Genomic DNA, 13,613 nt, shown 5'->3' on the forward strand with positions numbered 1-13,613 from the left:
TCTTGTTCTGAGCCAATATGGCATTCAGAGTGTCAATCTCAAGAACTCCTTTCTTCTGACTAGTCCCATTGTTCACAGGATTCTTTCAGAAGTGTACATGAATTGGTTATTTGCAACCATTTCAATCAATTCTTGAGCTTCTGCAGGCGTCTTTCAGATGAAGAGATCCTCCAGCAGAGCTATCCAAAGACATCTTGGATAGTTCAGAGAGACAATCATAGAAAATACCTATGATGCTCCATTCAGAAAGCATGTCTGAAGGACATCTTCTGATTAATTGTTTGTATCTTTCCCAAGCTTCATAGAGGGATTCTCCATCCTTCTGTCTGAAGGTTTGGACTTCCACTCTAAGCTTACTCCATCTTTGTGGTGGAAAGAACTTTGCCAAGAAGGCATTGACTAGCTTTTCCCAAGAGTCCAGGCTTTCTTTAGGTTGAGAATCCAACCATATTCTAGCTCTGTCTCTTACAGCAAAAGGGAATAGCATCAGTCTATAGACCTCAGGGTTAACCCCATTAGTCTTGACTGTGTCACAGATTTGCAAGAATTCAGCTAAGAACTGATGAGGATCTTCCATTGGAAGTCCATGGAACTTTCAATTCTGTTGCATTAGAGAAACTAATTGAGGCTTAAGCTCAAAGTTGTTTGCTCCAATGGCAGGGATAGAGATGCTTCTCCCATAGAAATCAGGAGTAGGTACAGTGAAGTCACCCAGCACCTTCCTTGCATTGTTGGCATTGTTGTTGTTTTCGGCTGCCATGTGTTCTTCTTCCTTGAAGAATTCGGTCAGGTCCTCTAAAGAGAGTTGTGCCTTGGCTTCTCTTAGTTCTCTTCAAGGTTCTCTCGGGTTCAGGGTCAGCTTCAACAAGAATGCCTTTGTCTCTGCTCCTGCTCATATGAAAGAGAAGAGAAAAGAAAGTGTGGAATCCTCTATGTCACAGTATAGAGATTCCTTGAAATGTCAGAGGAAAAGAGAAATAGAAAGAAGAAGGAGAAGATGAATTCGAACTTTAATTAGATAAGGTTCGAATTGTGCATTTAGAAGGAGTGGTACTCCATAAATAGAAGGATGTGGGAAGGAGGGAAGAGAATTTTCGAAAATTCATTTAAAAGATTTTGAAAACATTTTGAAAATTTGATTGATAATTTCGAAAATTAAAAGTGAAAAAGAAATCAAGTGATTTTGAAAAAGATTTGAAATTAGAAATTAAAAAGATTTGATTGAAAACTATTTTGAAAAAGATGTGGTTAAAAAGATTTAATTGAAAAGTTATGGTTTTAAAAAGATGTGATTGAGAAGATATGATGTGAAAAACAATTTTAAAAGATATGATTTGAAAACAATTTGAAAAGATATGATTTTAAAAATTAATGACTTGCCTAACAAGAAAAGATATGATTGAAACATAAAACCGTTCTTAATAGAAAAGGCAAAAAATGTTCAATCAAATCATTAATTGTTAGTAAGTATCTTTGAAAAAGGAAAGAAATTGATTTTGAAAACATTTGATTGAAAAGATATGATCTGAAAAAGATTTGATTTTGGAAAACTTTGAAAACTTGAAAAAAAATTGATTTTGAAAACAGAATCTTCCCCCTAGCACCATCCTGGCGTTAAACGCCCAGAATGGTATACATTCTGGCGTTTAACGCCCAAAATGCTACCTCTTTGGGCGTTAAACGCCCAACCAGGTGCCCTGGCTGGCGTTTAAACGCCAGTCTGCCTTCTTCACTGGGCATTTTTGAATGCTCAGCTTTTTCTGTATAATTCCTCTGCAGTATGTTCTGAATCTTCAATTCTTTGTATCATTGACTTGAAAAGACACAAAAAAAAAATATTTTTGGATTTTTAATAATCAAAATGCAAAAGGAATCAATTAACAATGCATGCAAGACACCAAACTTAGCAGTTTGTATACTACTGACACTCACAATATGAGAATGCATATGAGACACACAAAATGCTTCAAGTCAATAGAATTCAAAGATTAGAACACAAAAATCATCAAGAATTACTTGAGGATCCTTAAGACACATGAATGAATGCATGCAACTGACACCAAATTTAAGATGAGACACTAGACTTAAGCAGGAAACATCAAATATTTTTGGTTTTTATGATTTTGTAAATTTTTTTTTTTTCGAAAATTAAGTGGGAAAAGGTATCAAAATCCTTGATGAGAATTCCAGGAATCAGTGCAATGCTAGTCTAAGACTCCGGTCCAGGAATTAGACATGGCTTCACAGCCAGCCAAGCTTTCAAGGAAAGCTTCGGTCCAAAACACTAGACATGACCAAAGGTCAGCCAAATCTTAGCAGATCACTGCTCCAAGAGCAAAATTGATGAGAATCAACAAGCTCTTGTGGTGATAAGTTGAAACCTCGGTCCAATCAGATTAGACATGGCTTCTCAGCCAGCCAGATTTCAACAAATCATCATGAAACTCTAGAATTCATCTTCAAGAATTTCGAAAAAAAAATAAATACCTAATCTAAGCAACAAGATGAACCGTCAGTTGTCCAAACTAGAACAATCCCAGGCATTGTTACCAAAAGCTTGCTCAAAACTTGAACAATCCCCGGCAACGGCGCCAAAAACTTGGTGCGCGAAATTGTGAACAATACTTTTCACAACTCTCATAATCCCTGGTCATGAACTCCAAAAACTTGGTGGTTCAATTCCATGGCATTACACAACTTCGCACAACTAACCAGCAAGTGCACTGGGTCGTCCAAGTAATACCTTACGTGAGTAAGGGTCGATCCCACGGAGATTGTTAGCATTGAAGCAAGCTATGGTCATCTTGTAAATCTTAGTCAGGCAGACTCAAATGTATATGATGATGAACGAAAATAACATAGAAGATAAAGATAGTGATACTTATGTATATCATTGGTGTAAGAGCTTCAGACAAGCGTATGAAGATGCCTTCCCTTCCGTCTCTCTGCTTTCCTACTGCCTTCATCCAATCCTTTCTTACTCCTTTCCATGGCAAGCTCGTGTAGGGTTTCACTGTTGTCAGCAGCTACCTCCCCTCCGCGCAGTGAAAGCTAATGCACGCACTCTGTCACAGTGCTGCCAATCACCGGTTTGGTTCCCTCCCCTACCGGAATAGAATCACTCTTTTGCGTCTGTCACTAACGCCCAGTAGGTTACAGGTTTGAAGCACGTCACAGTCATTCAATCATTGAATCCTACTCAGAATACCACAGACAAGGTTAGACCTTCCGGATTCTCTTGAATGCTGCCATCAGGTCCTGCCTATACCACGAAGACTCTGATCTCACGGAATGGTTGGCTCGTTTGTCAGGCGAGCACTCGGTTGTCAGGCGATCAACCATGCATCGTGCAATCAGGAATCCAAGAGACATTCACTAAGCCTCAGATGCTTGTAGAACAAGAATGGTTGTCAGTCACCTTGTTCATGGGTGAGAATGGTGATGGGCGTCAATCATCACCTTCATCATGTTGAAGAACAAGTGATATCTTGGATAAAGAACAAGCGGAATTGAATGGAAGAACAATAGTAATTGCATTAATACTCGAGGTACAGCAGAGCTCCACACCTTAATCTATGGTGTGTAGAAACTCCACCGTTGAAAATACATAAGAACAAAAGTGATCATTGGTTTCGGCCCCCAAAGAGGGAACCAGAAGAACCAAGATCTGATCTAAGAACTAGATGTCCAAAAGATTAAAATACAATAGTAAAAGGTCCTACTTATAGAAAACTAGTACATAGATGAGTAAATGACATAAAAATCCACTTCCGGGCCCACTTGGTGTGTGTTTGGGCTGAGCAATGAAGAAATTTCGTGTAGAGACTCTCCTTGGAGTTAAACGCCAGCTTTGGTGCCAGTTTGGGCGTTTAACTCCCATTTAGGTGCCAGTTCCGGCGTTTAACGCTGGAATTTCTGTAGGTAACTTTGAACGCCGGTTTGGGCCATCAAATCTTGGGCAAAGTATGGACTATCATATATTGCTGGAAAGCCCAGGATGTCTACTTTCCAACGCCGTTAAGAGCGCGCCAATTGGGCTTCTGTAGCTCCAGAAAATCCACTTCGAGTGCAGGGAGGTCAGAATCCAACAGCATCTGCAGTCCTTTTGAGTCTCTGGATCAGATTTTTACTCAGGTCCCTCAATTTCAGCCAGAAAATACCTGAAATCACAGAAAAACACACAAACTCATAGTAAAGTCCAGAAAAGTGAATTTTAACTAAAAACTAATAAAAATATACTAAAAACTAACTAGATTATACTAAAAACATACTAAAAACAATGCCAAAAAGTGTACAAATTATCCGCTCATCAAAAAGCCAGTAACCCTTTAAACTAAAAGTCAAGGGTACAAAGGATCCAAGGCTTTGAGCATTAATAGATAGGAGGGCCCAAAGGAATAAAATCCTGGCCTAAGCGGCTAAACCAAGCTGTCCCTAACCATGTGCTTGTGGCGTGAAGGTGTCAAGCGAAAAGCTTGAGACTGAGCGGTTAAAGTCGTGGTCCAAAGCAAAAAGAGTGTGCTTAAGAGCTCTGGGCACCTCTGACTGGGGACTCTAGCAAAGCTGACACAATCTGAAAAGGTTCACCAAGTTATGTGTCTGTGGCATTTATGTATCCGGTGGTAATACTGGAAAACAAAATGCTTAAGGTCACGGCCAAGACTCATAAAGTAGCTGTGTTCAAGAATCAACATACTGAACTAGGAGAATCAATAACACTATCTGAATTCTGAGTTCCTATGGATGCCAATCATTCTGAACTTCACAAGATAAAGTGAGATGCCAAAACTGTTCAGAAGCAAAAAGCACTAGTCCCGCTCATCTAATTAAAACTAATCTTCATTGATATTTTTGGAATTTATTGTATATTCTCTTCTTTTTATCCTATTTTGTTTTTAGTTTCTTGGGGAAGCGCAACAATTTAAGTTTGGTGTTGTGATGAGCGGATAATTTATTCCCTTTTGGCATCATTTTTAGGTAGCTTTTTAGTATATTTTAGTTACTTTTCATTATATTTTTATTAGTTTTTATTCAAAAATCACATTTCTGGTCTTTACTATGAGTTTGTGTGTTTTTCTGTAATTTCAGGTATTTTCTGGCTGAAATTGCGGGATCTGAGCAAAAATCTGATTCGGAGGCTGAGAAAGGTCTGCAAATGTTGTTGGATTCTGACCCTCCTGCACTCGAAATGGATTTTCTAGAGCTACGAAAACCCAATTGGCGCGATCTCAATTGCATTGGAAAGTAGACATCTTGGGCTTTCCAGCAATATATAATAGTTTATATTTTGCTTGCAATTTGATGGCCCAAACTGGCGTTAAAATCTAGCTAAAAACTTTCTGGCGTAAAACGCCAGAACTGGCATACTTTTCGGCGTTAAACGCCCATTTTGGCACCCAGGGTGGCGTTTAACTCCAATATGAGGCATATGCACGTGAAAGCTTGAAAGCTCAGCCCAAACACTCACCAAGTGGGCCCTGGAAGTGGAATTCTGCACCATCTACACCTAGTTACTCATTTTCTATAACCCTAAGTTACTAGTTTAGTATAAAAACTACTTTTAGAGATTCATTTAGCAACTCATGACATTTTTATACTTCATATTGTATCTCTGACGGCATGAGTCTCTAAACCCCATTGGTGGGGGTGAAGAGCTCTGCTGTGTCTCAATGGATTAATGCAATTACTACAGTTTTATATTCAATCACGCTTGATTCTATTCTAAGATACTCACTCGTACTTCAATCTGGAGAAGATGATGATCCGTGACACTCATCATTATTCTCACATTTATGAACGCATGCCTGACAACCACTCCTGTTCTATCTGAGCTCAACGTAGTCATTGGGCGACAGCTTGAGTGTGTATCTCTTGGGTCTCTGATTCACGGACCGAGTCCGTGATATCAGAACCTTCGTGGTATAAGCTAGAACCAATTAGCAGCATTCCTGGGATCCAAAAAGTCTAAACCTTGTCTGTGGTATTCCGAGTAGGATCTGGGAAGGGATGACTGTGATGAGCTTCAAACTTGCGAATGTTGGGCGCAGTGACAGTATGCAAAAGGATAGAGAGATCCTATTCCGATGCTAGGAAGAATCGACAGATGATTAGCCGTGCGGGAGTTGTTCCTGGTATTTTTCATCCGAGACGAGTAATCCGACAGTTGATTAGCCATGTAGAGACCGTACCTGGTAGTTTTCATCCGAGAGGATCATACAGCCTGCCATGGAAGGAAGCCATGCGTGTTTGGAGAAGAAGGCAGTAGAAAAGTAGAGATTTAGGCGACAGAGCATCTCCATAACCTCAACCTGCTTCTCATTACTGAATCACAAGTATTATTTATTTTATGTTATTTACTTTTTATAAACAAAAATCATCTTTATCATTAATCTCCTGACTAAGATTTACAAGATAACCATAGCTTGCTTCAAGCCGACAATCTCTGTGGGATCGACCCTTACTCACGTAAGGTATTACTTGGACGACCCAGTGCACGTGCTGGTTAGTTGTACGGAGTTGTGAAAAGTGTGATTTATAATTCCTGCACCAAGTTTTTGGCACCGTTGAAAAGACCAAAAAAAGAACTTGGTATGGCAAAATTGTGATTCACACTTTTCATAACTCTGCATAGCTGACCAGCAAGTGCACTGGGTCGTCCAAGTAATACCTTACGTGAGTAAGGGTCGATCCCACGGAGATTGTCAGCTTGAAGCAAGCTATGGTCATCTTGTAAATCTCAGTTAGGCGGATTCAAATGGTTATGAGGTTTGATAGTAAAAAGAACAATAAAACATAAAATAAGATAAAGTCACTTATGTAGTTCCTTGGTGAGAATTTTAGATAAGTGTTTGGAGATGCTTTGTTGCCTCTGAACCTCTGCTTTCCTACTGTCCTCATCCTATCATGCGTACTCCCTTCCATGGAAAATTTGGATGATTCCTCCATGAACGATTATTAGTTGCTTCCATAGGATTCTCCCATGTAATTCACCTCTTCCATTGCAGGATTCTTAGGGTCATAAGCTTCTCCTTCGGAGGAGGCTTCTTTAGCACTGTCAGATGCAGCTTGCAATCCAGTCAGATTCTGAGAAATCATATTGACTTGCTGAGTCAATATTTTGTTCTGAGCCAATATGGCATTCAGAGTATCAATCTCAAGTACTCCTTTCTTTTGAGTCATCCCATTATTCATAGAATTTCTTTCAGAAGTGTACATGAACTGGTTATTTGGAACCATCTCAATGAGTTCCTGAGCTTCTGCAGGTGTTTTCAGATGAAGAGATCCGCCAGCAGAATGGTCCAATGACATCTTAGACAATTCAGACAGACCATCATAGAATATACATATGATGCTCCATTCTGGAAACATGTCAAAAGGACACCTTTTGGTTAATTGCTTGTATCTTTTCCAAGCTTCATAGAGGGATTCACTTTCCTTCTGTCTGAAGGTTTGGACGTCCACTCTGAGCTTACTCATCTTTTGAGGTGGAAAGAATTTGATCAAGAAAGCATTGACCAGCTTGTCCCAAGAGTTCAGGCTTTCTCTAGGTTGTGAGTCTAACCATGTTCTAGCTTTGTCTCTTACAGCAAAAGGGAAACGCATAAGTCTGTAAACCTCGGGATCAACCCCATTGGTCTTAACAGTATCACATATCTATAAGAATTCAGCTAAGAACTGATGAGGATCTTCCGATGAAAGTCCATGAAACTTGCAATTCTGCTGTATTAGAGAAACTAATTGAGGCTTAAGCTCAAAGTTGTTTGCTCCAATGGCAGGAACTGAGATACTTCTTCTATAGAAGTTGGAAGTTGGTGCAGTATAGTCACCAAGCATCTTCCTTGCATCTCTAGCATTGTTGTTATTTTCGGCTGCCATGTCTTCTTCTTCAAAAATTTCTATCAGGTCCTCTCTAGAGAGTTGTGCTTTAGCTTCTCTTAGCTTCCTCTGCAGAGTCCTTTCAGGTTCAGGATCGTTTTCAACAAGAATGTCCTTATCCTTGTTCCTACTCATATGAAAAAGAAGAGAACAAAGGGAGTAGTGAAATTCTCTATGTCACAGTATAGAGATTCCTTTATGTGAGTATAAGAATAGAAGAATAGAAGAATGAGAAGAGAGAGGAGATGAGTAATTCGAACAGAGAGAAGAGATAGGGGTTCGAATTATGAGTAGAAGAGAAGTGTTAGTAATTAAATAAATAAATAAAAAGAGATGAGAGAGAGTATTCGAATTTTAAGGAGAGGGAAAAGAAAAATATTTTTCTTTTTATTTAATTGATCAAGTTAGTTTCGAAAATATTAAAAGAAATAAAATAAATTAGAATTTAAAACAATTAGTTAATAAAAAAAAGAAAAAATATTTTTGAAAAAGTTGTTAGTTATTTTCGAAAATTAGAGAGAGAAAAAAGTAGTTAGGTAGTTTTGAAAAAGATAAGAAATAGTAAGTTTTGGAAAGATAAGAAGTTAGAAAAAGATTTTGAAATTAAAATTTGAAAAAGATATGATTTGAAAAAGATTTTATTGAAAAAGATATTAAAAAGTTTTGATTTTTAAAATTAAAATTGATGACTTGACTAACAAGAAACTAAAAGATATAATTCTAGAATTTAAAGATTGAACCTTTCTTAACAAGGAAGTAACAAACTTGAAATTTTTTGAATCAAATCCATAATTATTAGCAAGGTTTTCGAAAATATGAAATAAAAATAAGAAAATGATTTTGAAAATCAATTTTTAGAATTTTCAAAAATATTAAGAAGGAAAATGAAAAAGATTTGATTTTTTTTTTTTTGAAAAAGATTTGAAAATATAGAATTTTTAAATTGAAATTTTGACTTGAGTAATAAGAAACAACTAAATTTTTTAAAATTTTTTACTAGGTGAACCCAAAATTTTGAAATTTATGGGTGAAATAAGGAAAAGATATAAAAAAATTTTTATTTTTGAATTTTAAAGAAGAAAGAGAAAAACAACAAAATGACTCAAGACATGAAAATTTAAGATCAAAACTAATGATGCATGCAAGAACATTTTAAATGTCAAGATGAACACCAAGAACACTTTGAAGACATTATGAACATCAAGAACATATTTTTAAAAAATTTTTAAGAAAAGAAACACATGCAAGACACCAAACTTAAAAATTTTTAAACTTTTGACTCTAAAAATTCGAAAATGCATATGAAAAACAAGAAAAAGACAAAACAAGAAAATCACCAAGAACAACTTGAAGATCAAAGAAGAACACAATGCATGAATTTTCGAAAATCTAAGAAAAATAAAAAAATATGCAGTTGACACCAAACTTAAAATTTGACACTAGACTCAAACAAGAAACACAAAATTTTTTGGTTTTATGATTTTATTAATTTTTTATTTTTTTTCGAAATCCTTTTGAAAAGAAAATAAAGATTGAAACAAGAAAAAAAAAGGTTACCTAATCTAAGCAACATGATGAACCGTCAGTTGTCCAAACTCGAACAATCTCCGTCAACGGCACTAAAAACTTGGTGCACAGAATTGTGATTCACACTTTTCACAACTCCTGTACAACTAACCAACAAGTACACTGGGTCGTCCAAGTAATACCTTACATGAGTAAGGGTCGATCCCACGGAGATTGTCAGCTTGAAACAAGCTATGGTTACCTTGTAAATCTTAGTCAGGAGATTAATGATAAAAATGATTTTGTTTATGAAAGGTAAATAATATGAAATAAATAATACTTGTGATTCAGTAATGAGGAACAGGTTAGGGTTCCGGAGATGCTTTGTCATCTGAATATCTGCTTTCCTACTATCTTCTTCTCCAAACACACATGGCTCCTTCAATGGCAAGCTATATGATCCTCTCGAATGAAAAATACCAGGTACGGTTTCTGCACAGCTAATCAACAGTCGGATTGCTCGTCTCGGATGAAAAACACTGGGTACAGCTATCGCACAGCTAATCATCTGTCGGTTCTCGCTAGCATCAGAATAGGACCATTATCCTTTTACACACTGTCACTGTGCCCAACATTTGCAAGTTTGAAGCTCGTCACAGTCATCCCCTTCCAGATCCTACTCGAAATACCACAAACAAGGTTTAGACTTTTCGGATCTCAGGAATGCTGCCAATTGGTTCTAGCCTCTACCATGAAGGTTCTGATCTCACAGACTCGGTCCGTTACTCAGAAACCCAAGAGATACGCACTCACTTTGTCGCCTAATGACTACGTTGAGCTCAGATAGAACAAGAGTGGTTTTCAGGCACGCGTTCATAGAATTGAGAATAATGATGAGTGTCACGGATCATCACCTTCTCCATATTGAAGTATGAGTGAGTATCTTAGAATAGAATCAAGCGTGATTGAATAGAAAATAGTAGTAATTGCATTAATCTATTGAGACACAGCAGAGCTCCTCACCCCCACCTATGGGGTTTAGAGAAAAAAAATATCAAATACCTTTTCAAAAACACATTAAATTTCTAACTCAATTGCCTATAGCGTTGTGTTTATGTTCTTGGTAACTTGGTGCTTCTTTGAGTTCCAATATTTATTAATTACAGTAAATTTTTTTTTTTGGTATCTTCCTTTCAAAACTTTTTCAAAAATAATTTTTCTTTTGATTAAATTTTGTGTCAAACTTTTAAGTTTGGTGTTCCCTTGTTATTTTTTTTAATTTTCGAAATTTTATTTTCAGTTTTCTAAAAATCTTAAGTTTGGTGTTCTTTTTATGTTCTTAAGTCTTTGAATTTTGTTCCTATTGTTCTTGTGAGTTTTTAAAGTGTTCTTGAGTCTTCTTTGTGTTTTGATCCTAAAATTTTCAAGTTTAGTGTTCCTTGGTGTTTTCCCTCCAAATTTTCGAAAACAAGGAGCATTAGATCTAAAAAATTGTAAGTCCTGTGTCTTTTATGTGTTTTTCTCTTTCCTCATTAAATTCAAAAATATCTTTTCTCTTTATTTTTATTGAATTTTCAAAATTTACCTTTAAAAATTCAGATTTTTATTTTAAAATTGTTATTTTATCTTATCTTAGTTTTAAAATTTAAAAATTCAAATCTTTTTCAAAAATCATATCTTTTTTTTTCAAAATCTTATCTTATCTTTTCTAATCTCAAATTTTAAAATCATACTTTTTCAAATCTTTTATTTTATTTTATTTTCTTATAAGTATCTTTAATTTTAAGACATATCTTTTTCAAAACTTCCTAAACACTTTCTCTCTCCTCAATTTTCGAAAATCATATCCAAAATTTTTCAAATCTTTTTAATTAATTAATTATTTTAGTTTTTAATTTTCTTTTATTTATTTTTCTAATTTTCGAACTTATATTTAATTTTTTATTTATTTTATTTTATTTTCCATTTAATTTTCAGTATTCAAAAAATAAATAAATAAAAGAATAAAATTTTTATTTACAATCTACATCATCTCCCTTTCTCCATCATGGACCTAAGTGGAAATGAACAGTCCAGAAGGACTCTGGGGTCATATGCTAACCCCACTACTGCTTCATATGGAAGTAGTATCTGTATACCCTCCATTAAAGCTAGCAGCTTTGAGTTAAACCCCCAACTCATTATCATGGTGCAGCAAAATTGCCAATATTCCAGTCTTCCACAGGAAGAACCTACTAAGTTTCTGGCACAGTTCTTACAAATTGCTGACACAGTACGTGATAAGGAAGTAGATCAGGATGTCTATAGATTATTAATGTTTCCATTTGCTGTAAAAGATCAAGCTAAGAGGTGGTTAAATAACCAACCTACAGCTAGCATAAGAACATGGAAACAGTTATCAGACAAATTCCTGAATCAATATTTCCCTCCAAAAAGGATGACACAGCTAAGGCTGGACATCCAAGGCTTTAAACAAGAGGATAGTGAATCTCTTTATACTGCCTGGGAGAGGTACAGAGAGATGCTAAGGAAATGCCCCTCTGAAATGTTTTCAGAATGGGTATAGTTAGACATCTTCTACTACGGGCTTACAGAAAAGGCCCAGATATCTCTAGACCACTCAGCTGGTGGATCTATACACATGAGGAAAACAATTGAAGAGGCTCAAGAACTCATTGATACAGTTGCTAGAAATCAGCATCTGTATTTAAATAGTGAGTCTTCCAAGAAAGAAGAGGCTAAAGCAGTATCCATTGACCTTAGCCATCTAGAACAAGTTGCTGAACTCAATCAGCAAATACTTCTTCTAACAAAACAGTTAGCAGAATTCAAAGAAATGTTACAAGATACTAAAAATGCTATCAAAAATATGGAAGCACAATTGGATCAGACAAGACAGCAGTTATCTAAACAAATAACAGAAGAGTGCCAAGCTGTTCATTTAGGGAGCGAAAAGACATTGAATGTCTCAACTCAAAGCAGCAGAAAGCCAAAAAAATGAACAACTGACAAAGGAGGACCAATCCACTGCCCAAAATCCCTCTAAGGACAGTAAGAGCCCAGAGAGGAATGATCCTGGCATTTAAACGCCAGAAAAGGGCAGTAACCTGACGTTAAACGCCCACTCTGATGCCAATTCTAGCGTTCGAATGCCAAAAAAGGGCAGTAATTTGGCTTTAAACGCCCATTCTGCTACCAATTCTGGCATTCAAACGCCAGTAAAGGATCAGGCACCTGCAAGTGCTGATAACAACCCTTTTAAGCAGGCTTCTCCAACCACTTTTGTAGGAAATAAACCTGTAGCAACTAAGGTTAAAGAATACAAAGCCAAGATGCCTTATCCTCAGAAACTCTACCAAGCGGAACAGGATAAATAATTTGTCCGCTTTGCAGACTATCTCAGGACTGTTGAAATAAAGATTATGTTTGCAGAGTCACTTGAGCAAATACCCTCTTATGCTAAGTTCATGAAAGATATCTTAAGTCATAAGAAGGATTGGAGAGAAACTGAAAAAGTTTTCTTCACTGAAGAATGCAGTGCAGTCATTCTGAAAAGCTTACCAGAGAAGCTTAAAGATCCCGAAAGCTTTATGATACCATACACATTAGAGGGTACTTGTACCAAGATAGCTCTATGTGATCTTAGGGTAAGCATCAACCTAATCCCTGCATCCACTATCAAAAAGCTTGGTTTGACTGAAGAAGCCAAACCAACCCAAATATGTCTCCAACTTGCTGATAGCTCCAATAAATTTCCATCAGGCATAATTGCGGACATGATTGTCAAGGTTGGGCCATTTGCCTTTCCCATTGACTTTGTAGTGCTGGAAATGGAGGAGCAAAAGAGTGCAACTCTCATTCTAGGAAGAGCTTTCCTAGCAACTGGACGAACTTTCATTGATGTCCAAAAAGGGGAGGTGACCTTGAGAGTTAATGAGGATGAGTTTAAGTTGAATGCTGTCAAAGCTATGCAGCATCCAGACACATCAAGAGACTGCATGAGAGTTGATATTATTGACTCCCTGGTGGAAGAGGTCAATATGATTGAAAGTCTCGAATCAAAGCTAGAAGACATCTTTAAAGATGTTCAGCCTGATCTGGAGGAACCAGAGAAAATAGAAGAACCTCTGAAAACTCCTCAAACCACTACCACCATCCCTGAAATATGCATTTCTGGGAGAAGATAACACTTTTCCAGTAATCATAAGCTCTACTTTAGAGCCACAGGAAGA

General features: G+C 36.7%; 1 non-coding gene across 1 annotated transcript; it reads left to right on the forward strand.

Moving 5' to 3' along the window:
• Positions 1-247: 247 nt before the first annotated feature.
• Positions 248-355, forward strand: LOC130971869 (small nucleolar RNA R71). The gene has a single exon (XR_009083074.1). It is a non-coding gene; the product is annotated as a small nucleolar RNA R71 (small nucleolar RNA).
• The last annotated feature ends 13,258 nt before the right edge of the window (positions 356-13,613 follow it).

Source organism: Arachis stenosperma, chromosome 3, assembly GCF_014773155.1.
Source record: "Arachis stenosperma cultivar V10309 chromosome 3, arast.V10309.gnm1.PFL2, whole genome shotgun sequence".
NCBI classification, from domain to species: Eukaryota; Viridiplantae; Streptophyta; class Magnoliopsida; order Fabales; family Fabaceae; genus Arachis; species Arachis stenosperma.